This window comes from Gossypium hirsutum, chromosome D10 (genome assembly GCF_007990345.1).
Source record: "Gossypium hirsutum isolate 1008001.06 chromosome D10, Gossypium_hirsutum_v2.1, whole genome shotgun sequence".
Taxonomy (NCBI): domain Eukaryota; kingdom Viridiplantae; phylum Streptophyta; class Magnoliopsida; order Malvales; family Malvaceae; genus Gossypium; species Gossypium hirsutum.
This window is the reverse complement of record NC_053446.1, coordinates 37701406-37710471: the sequence shown is the minus strand read 5'-3', so window position 1 is coordinate 37710471 and position 9066 is coordinate 37701406.

Here is a 9066-nt window from a genome sequence, read left to right as displayed (position 1 = left end):
TAGTATGGTTTGATAATGAATATTAATACTATTGTGTGATTATATGTATCGTATGTCTATAAACATGTTTTCTACTTATGGTGGCAGTGTGTTTAGAGAAATAAATTGTGATATGAGTATTTTTTGGTGTACTGAAGTTATTTCATTTGGTTCAACAGGTAATTAAGGTTGAAAAGGAAATATATATATTATTAGCAATGCTATTACAAAAATAAAATATATGAAGATGAAGTGTGAAATGTAATGTAAATGCAAGTAAATAGTATATGATGAATATGGTTGAGGAAGTTGAAACTTTGATATGTTTTATTCCATGTTTGAGAGAAGTTTATATGTGCAATGTTTCTCCAACAAACTCTATGAGTTGTTGTGTATAGGAAAGGCATTTGGCTCTCAATTGAATGAATTTATCTTTATTGTTTTATCTGATGTATATGGTAAGCTCAAATTATATTATATGCACTTACTAAGCACTCGTTGCTTATGTAGTCGTTTTCCATTGTTTTGTAGATCACCGAAAGCTCAACCGGTTGGAACTTTATCGGAGACCTATCACATTATCTTGCGATCACTTTGGTAGTTTTGGTTGATTTGAACTATGTTTATAAATGGCATGTATAGGGTTTAATGTCATTTATACTTTTGTTGTGCTTTGGTTACTTTTGTAAATGGTTATTTGCATATATGGTATAGTTGTCTTGTACATGTTCAAAACTATGTGAAAATGGTCATTTTGGTATCCTTATTTTGAATTATGAAAGGGGTTGATGATGGTTGACATTAGGTAGCTTTTATACCTATGTTTTGTGATTGAGATGTGGCATTATAACTAGTGCTTAATTGATTTTGTTTTGATATGAAATGAGGTTCCTTGAAAGGCATATTGGTTTGAAGATTTAGGTTGATTGAATTTGTACGTTTTACCCCGAGTATCAATACTTGAATATCGATACCTGTCATGAAATATCGATACTTTTACCCCGAGTATCAATACTCGAGCAAATGTATCAACACCAAAACTCCATTCTGACTCCCTGCATGTTTTAAAACATAGACGTGTTGATTTTAAATCTCAAATATCGATACCTCTACTCCTTGACATAAAAATGCAACATACATATGCAATTAACTCATTCCAAAATAGACTCTAAGCATCTTGCATCACTTACTTCGATAAATAATCATCCAACCGCTAAATTTAATAGTTCAAATCATCAAGACGTGTCCAAGGAAGATACATCAAACCATCTTTAAAGTTCAAAACTGAAATGAAACAAAGTGGGTAAATTATCCAAACATATCATGGCACTAAACAAGTCTACCGCATTTCCTTATTTCCCAATACGAAAATAACTGAAAGAACACCCACGAGAATAAACGAGTCTTCCCTGGATCACTCCTTCGGACAACCACACCGCCCACATCGAACCATTACTAATCTGCAAATGTTGAAAAGTTACATATAATATGATAGATTGACACTTGAGTTGTGAAACTTATAGTGAGCTCAACCATCACATATTGGATACACGGATCTCCATCATACCACATAGACTTGTAGAGTCAAACATGTCCCAAAAACGAAGCGTACAACTAACTTTCTCCTTATTTCCCCTCATATGTCCCGTTGAATAGAGCTTAGCTCATATTCCCTTATCCCTCCAAACATGTCCTAGGGCATCAATGCCCAAAATCACTATACATATAGGTGAGTACTCACAATCCTATAGCATGCCAACTATATCCAACGGTTTCAAGAATCACAAGGCCATAATATCCAATTTAACACATATTACTTACCGATTATCCGAGCACTATCATTGCATGTTAGCATCTTTTGCAAAACACTATCAGTTTCATATAACATATATATATCATGTATACATTTTCATTTCTCACAACAAATATCTTATCCACATATTGCATATTTGAGCTTCTCATCACTATGCACAAGTTCACAATCATTCAAGCACATAAGCCACACACAAATATAAATACAAGAAAACTTACACTTGCAATTTAGAGTAGAGGTTTAGGTTGTAAAAACCCATTTTTTAGTGGTGTTGGAAATAGTGTTTCAGGGCCACAAATCTGTTGAGTAAGTTCATAAATGCTATTATTAAATATTTACGAGTCAAATATAGTATGAAAATAAATTTTCAATTGGCATTTATGTTATTTGAGTGAATAATTAAGTTCAAGTGGTATGACCCTAAAGTCATGTTGTTTTAGAAAATGAGGTATCAGGACCTTGTTTCTATAAACCGAGCCGTAAATATTTTATTAAATATTTACAGAGTGTTATTAAGTTTGTATTAAATTTTGGTTAAGAAATTTTAATTTTTACATAGTTATTTAATTAAAAAGGACTAATTTGTAAAAAAAATGTAAAAGTCAATTATTATTAGCATTTAAGTGCCCATTTGTATAAATTAAAAGAATGGATGGTTTAATATGACAAATTAGCCATAATTGATAATAGTGGACGGTAATGTGGGTGATTTCTTAAGTTTATTATTTGAAATGTTTTATTAAATTAATGTTTAAGTAATAAAATAATAAAACAAAAGTAAAATAAATAAGCAACATCTTGATTTTTGTTTCTTCACCGAAAGTAGAAGGAAGAAACTCTATTTGAGAAGCTTCAAGTTTCAGCCAAATAAAATTATATGCATGTAAGTGTTATTTTTGTTGGTTTCTCATAATTTTTATATTTTTGAGATCGTTGTAGCTTAATCAAGCTATCCCGGGGATCAATCTGTTAAATTGTTAAATGTTTAGAATTTTAGCATGGATGAAATTGAAGTGTTCTTGAAATTTTATGATACATTATTAAGCTTGGTTATTAAATATAAGTATTTTGTTAAGTAATTTTTTATGATTTTCAAGTTTAGGGACCGATTTATGAAAATGGTAAAATTCAAGGAAAATATTATAAATTGTGGATAAATATGGGCTGCTATAAAATTGGGTAAAAATCGGCTAGCATGATTTATGATTAAAAAAGATGAAATTGCAAGTTTCGAGTTTAGGCACTAAATTGCAAAAGGGTAAACTTTAAGGGTAATATTGTAAATTGTCAAAAAGAACTTAATTGCATTAAATGATTGATTTTTCTATTAGAATTAGTAAATTAAATGAAATTATAATTTTATATCAAGAACGAGTAGAAAATTGAGGAAAAGAGAAATTTACCAGATAGCCCCCAAACTTAGTCATTGCTGCAATTTAATCTCAAGTAAGTTCGTATAAACTGCAATTATTTTAATGTTATATAAATGGAATGTTTGTTATGTCATTTTAATGCAATTGAATTATTTTATAAATGTACAAATGTTATGATGAAATGACGGCTATTAAGTCCCAATTGAACCTTAGGAATTCGTAGGATACAAATGACATGTCATTCGGGATTTCATGTTTTGGATGCTGCTCTTAAATGTCCTACCGATGGCTGAGGCCTGCATTTGTTACGGATTCTCCGTAGCTCATGTGAGCAGCATCGTGTAGTTTACATTCCGTCCCACAGCTCGTGTGAGCATTGATGTAAAAGAAAGGTTACAATTATTTGTAAAGACACACTTTGTGTGAGCTTTCCCTAGTATTTGATGAAATTCTAGATGGTTCAATGGGTAAGAAAAGGGAATGAAATAGTAAGTTCACAATTGAGATGTAACAGGATGTTATAAAAATATTGATGGATTAAATGATGTACTTATATATAAGAAATCTACTTATGCTATGGTTGAATTCATTTATATTATGGACAAGTGCACAAACTTGTGATTTAATGATGTTGTTTAGGCTTATACTATATATTTGGAAACGGTAAGTAAGATAATGGAATGAAACATTATCATATAGTAACGATGATGAATTAAATGTTATGTTTATATATATGTGGTTGATTTCATATGTATCATGAACAAGCATGCTAACTTATGAGTTTGATGGTGTTATATAGGCTTTATTAATCTTATGACATTGGTAAAGGTTTATATTTATTTTATAAAGTTGATTATTGAAATGGTATATTATGTTTAAAGTTTATACGAGCTTACAAAGCATTCATTGCTTACGTAGTTACTTTCCTTTACTTTATAGATTATTAAAAGCTCAATCGGTTGGAAGTTCATCAGAGATCTATCACACTATCCAGTGGACAATTCGGTAGTTTTTGAGTACTTTGACTAAGGTTTATAATGGCATGTACAGGGTGCTTTGTGATGGTATTATAGTGTATGTGTTAATAGTATTTTGGCATGTATAAGCTTTGGAAAGCTTGGTTGGTTTGGTACATTTTGATGCATTACAAAGTTATGTGATATTGGTTACTTTGATGAGCTTGTTTGTGGATGGAGGCTTACTTGTGAAGTTACAAGTGCGACCTACTCTGTTTGAAGAGATCAAGTTGAAAAAATTATCAGATACGTCTTTAGCATCTCATGTGAAACATTTCAATGAGGGTAAGACTTTAGATTTTGCATTTAATCGTTAGGGATTTTTGTGCTATCATGAGAGATATTGTGTAGCCTCAGATTTAGAGTTGAGGTAGTCCATTATAAGGGAAACGTATAGCAGTCCTTAGGCTATGCATCCCAGAGGAAGTAAGATGTATTGGGATCTCCGTGAGTAGTATTGGTGGCCAGGAATAAAGCATGATGTGACTAACATTGTGCCAAGATGCTTGACATGCCAACAAGTCATGGTCGAGCACCAATTTCCTTCTAGTTTGCTCCAACCTATTCAAATTCCTCAATGGAAATGAGAGTGTGTCACCATGGACTTTGTTAGTGGGCCACCTTTGACGCCTTCTAAGAAAGACTCCATCTGGGTGACTATTGACTGGTTAACTCAGTCCACCCATTTTCTACTAGTTCGTACCAACTACTCGTTACCAAGGTTGGCGAAGTTGTATATCTTTGAAATTGTGAGACTTCATGGGGTATCAATTTCTATCATTTCTGATCGCGATCCTCGTTTCACGTCTCGGTTTTGGAAGAAATTGCATGAGGCACTTGGTACAAGGTTGAACTTCAGTACAGTTTTCCATCCGCAATTTGATGGGCAGTCTAAAAGAGTTATCCAGATTCTCGAAGATATGTTGAGAGGTTGCTTGATTAATTTTTGAGGCAGTTGAGAAGAACATCTATCGATTGTTGAATTCGCGTATAATCATAGCTTCCAATCGAGCATTCAGATGGCTCCTTTTAAAGCTCTTTATGGATGCAAGTGTAGGACACCTTTGTGTTGGACGGAATAGGGGGAGAAAAAAGTTTTAAGACCATATTTAGTGCAAGAGACAGAGAATACTGTGAAGATCATCTAGGACCGTTTAAGAGTGGGATCAGATTGACAGAAGTCTTATTCTGATTTGAAATGGAAGGATATAAAGTTCGGTGTTTGTGATTGAGTCTTCCTTAAGGTTTTAACTTGGAAGAAACTGTTGAGGTTTAGCGGCAAGGGGAAATTGAGTTCGAGGTTGATTGGACCCTATTGCATCGTTAAGAGAGTTAGACCAATGGCATATTAGCCAGAGTTACCTCTAGAGTTACCTTCATGGGTCAATGTTGAGACGATATCAATCTGACCCTTCTCATATTGTTCCAATTGAAGAGATTGAGGTTCGTTCATATTTTTCATTTGATGAGGAACCAATACAAATTCTTGATCACGATGTTGAGGTTTTGTGGAGGAAACAAATTCCACTCGTAAAAGTTTTGTGGAGGAATCACAGTTCTAATGAGGCCACTTGAGAGCCGGAAGATTTGATGCGACAACAATATCCTCACCTTTTGAGGACAAAATTTTTTTTTAATGAGGGTAGAGTTGTCACATCCCACTCTTTTACTTTAGTAGCGCAAAAATAAAAACAAGGAAGTGAAGTAGTCTAGTGGTTTAATGCTTCTTAGCTATCCTAATGGTCCTAAGTTCAAGTCCCCTTGTTCACACCTTTTTATTTAATTTTTTTACACAAAAACTCATGTGATTATTAAGCTTGTCGTCCACCCCATAGCTTCTAAGAATAGGATGATTCATTTCCTCCATTATGGGTCAAACTTACCATAAGTTGAGGGAGCATGATCCCCCTTTGTACTCAATGTCTCCCTCTCTTTCCATTTCATCCCACCTTTTTCATAGAAGAGGCCTATTGAACCTAGACCAATTTTTGTTTCCTTCCTCCATCGTGATCGAACCCTTCACCACTGACCACCGCACCTCGTTGCCACCATTTCTCCTCCTCCCCTCTTTCTTTTCTCTGTCGCAATAAATTACCATCGAGATCACCACCGCAAGCCACCATGAATAATTTTCTCCTCCATCCCTCTTCCTTTCATCACAATAGTTCACCTTTGTTTTGTCAAACCTCCATCATTTCATTATACTACACCATTCACTAGGTTGCCACTTCACTTGTCCTGGACGACCACCGACAATACTTCCGTCGTTGGTGGTTGAGTTTCTCCTCTTTTTCTCTTCATTTCTATACCTTTCTTTTTATTTTAAATAATCTTATACCCTCTTTATTTTAATAATTCTTTTAAATCACCTAAATCTCCAATCTCGTGTCTATATCGATCCACCGACCATCCCGAATTGACTGAGTGTGTAAGAGTGGGTTATTCGATCATCAACATCTCCTCTTAGTGTTTTTCTCTCTTGGTCGAATAGTATTGTGGTCATAAAATTTATTTTTATTTCACATGTTAACACTACTCTTTATATTCTTTGAAGGGTCGAACGATAACAATAGGAGAGATCCTTAGCTTTGGATGGGAGATCATCAATTCGAGTGTGCAAATCGCCGGGTAAGTGTTATGGTAAGATTTTTAGTGACTAATTTATTTGTAAGAAAATACCTTCGATAGATCCTAACCAATATGCATTGTTGTGTGTTAGATACATCTTTCAGGTTTAGATCCAAGCAAAATCACTACTAAGGGATTGTGGCATTTTGGATCTACGAAAAAGGTGTGGGTTCAATACTATTAGTTGTGTGTCATGCGTTAGCTTTTGTGATATTAATAAGTAAATCATAATTAATCGTTAATATTGAGATCTATTATCTAATGTGAAAAGCATTTTAAAGCATGTGAAAGTTATTATTAAATGATATGTGATTATGTGAGCAAGTTCACATGCCTAAGTGTAAAAGTGATTCATATGTATTAAAAAGTGAAATTGCCATATCACATGCATGGGGCGGATTTTGTGAAAGGTGGAAGTATGTTATAGTTTATCTACAAATCCGTGGTGTCTTGTCCACAATGTGTTTCAATGGCAGTATATCTAAATATGTAGTGGCTTGTCCACAATGTGTTATTAGTGGCAGTTTATCTACAAATCAGTGGTGGCTTGGCCACAAATGGTGTTTCGGATGGATGAGTTATGGGAAACTCGATATTGGTGTGTAGCAGAGATGGGTAGGAAATTTTACAAAATGTGCATCAATTTTAAAATATGCATTGATAAGTTCATGCATAAGTAACAATTTTAAAATTTATGAAAGTTATGATGATCGATATGTTGAGATTTATATTATGATATTTATGTGAATATATATTTGTGTTGATATCACACTAGGCCCTTTAAAGCTCACCCATTTTAATTATGTGTTTCAGATAATCATCATGGTTAGGACTCGGATGCAGTCATCAGTGATGCTCTCGAGAATGTTTTTAAATAAACATAAGGACTTTTATTTATGATTTGGATGTTTATAGACTTTATTGCTATTTGGGACTTTTTATGTTAAATTATGATACTGTGGCATGAGATTTTTATCACTGGTCATTATGCATGGATTATACTTATGGATTAAATAATTTGGACCTTTTTCTAATAAATAAAGTTTTGAACAATTAAAGAAACACTATTTTTGCAAACTCATTTTATCAAATTTGGATTTAAAGATCACTAAGTTGTTTTCCAAATAATGACAAAGGATTTCTACCAAAGTTTTTTTTTGAAATTAAACTTATCATTTTTTAGGGAAATAATAACACATGTTTTCAAAGATGAATGAATTCACTTCAACTAATGTTTTCGCAATATCTATGGCCCATGTAATTGCTTAAATTGGGTCGTAAAGTCTAGGCCTGGTTTGAGGGGTTACAAGCTAACATTAATTTAATTACTTTATCCATTTATGAAAACCTTGGGTTAGGGGACCTCAGAAATACCCAGATAACACTACAATTGGTTGATAGATCTTCAGTGCATCTGAAAGGAGTATTGAAAGATGTGTTAGTCAAAGTGCGCAACTTTATTATCCCAGTAGACTTTATGGTTCTAGACTTTGAGAAAGATCGAGAAATACCAATCCTGCTAGGTAGACCTTTTCTAACCACATCAAGGTCCATGATTGATTTAGAAAAAAATGAACTAACCCTGAAAATAGTGGTGAGACCAGAACACTTATGTGTGGTCACCAATAGAATGAGGGTAAGAGAAAGTCAGAGGAAAATTGTGATGAATTATCTATTTCGAATAATCCCGAGTCAAGGGATGTACTTCTTTTTAATTCATACAGGTCAAAAAAATAAGTTTAATGAAAAGGATAAGCAGACAAAGGTGGAATGGCACGACGAGTGATGGACTAATACCAGAGAGCCAAAAAGTAATCCTTTTGTGAATTAATAATGTTGTCGGATAAATTTGGCAATAAAACTTGAATTCTTTAAATTAGTATTTTACTTTTTGAAAATTATTGTATATTTAGCTAACTTTTTAGTCTATATTTTAATTTTTATTAAACTTATGTTTTATAGAACTCGTGACACTCTAGAAATTTGAATTTTGGGTAAAAATAAAGTCATTGTTGCAACACGACAACCTCGTGTCGCAACACCAAGAGCAGACTTAACGCAATTCAGAAAATCATCATGATGTCACGACATAGGCTTTGTGTGTTGCGACACTGAAGTCAATATATCCAGAAATCCAAAATTCCAAAGTGTGTCACGACATCGAACCCCAATGTCTGGACAACGACAAACTGCCAAGGGTGTCGCAACACGAAACCCCTGTGTCGCGACATCACTGCAATTTTCTGCAGGGTTGACT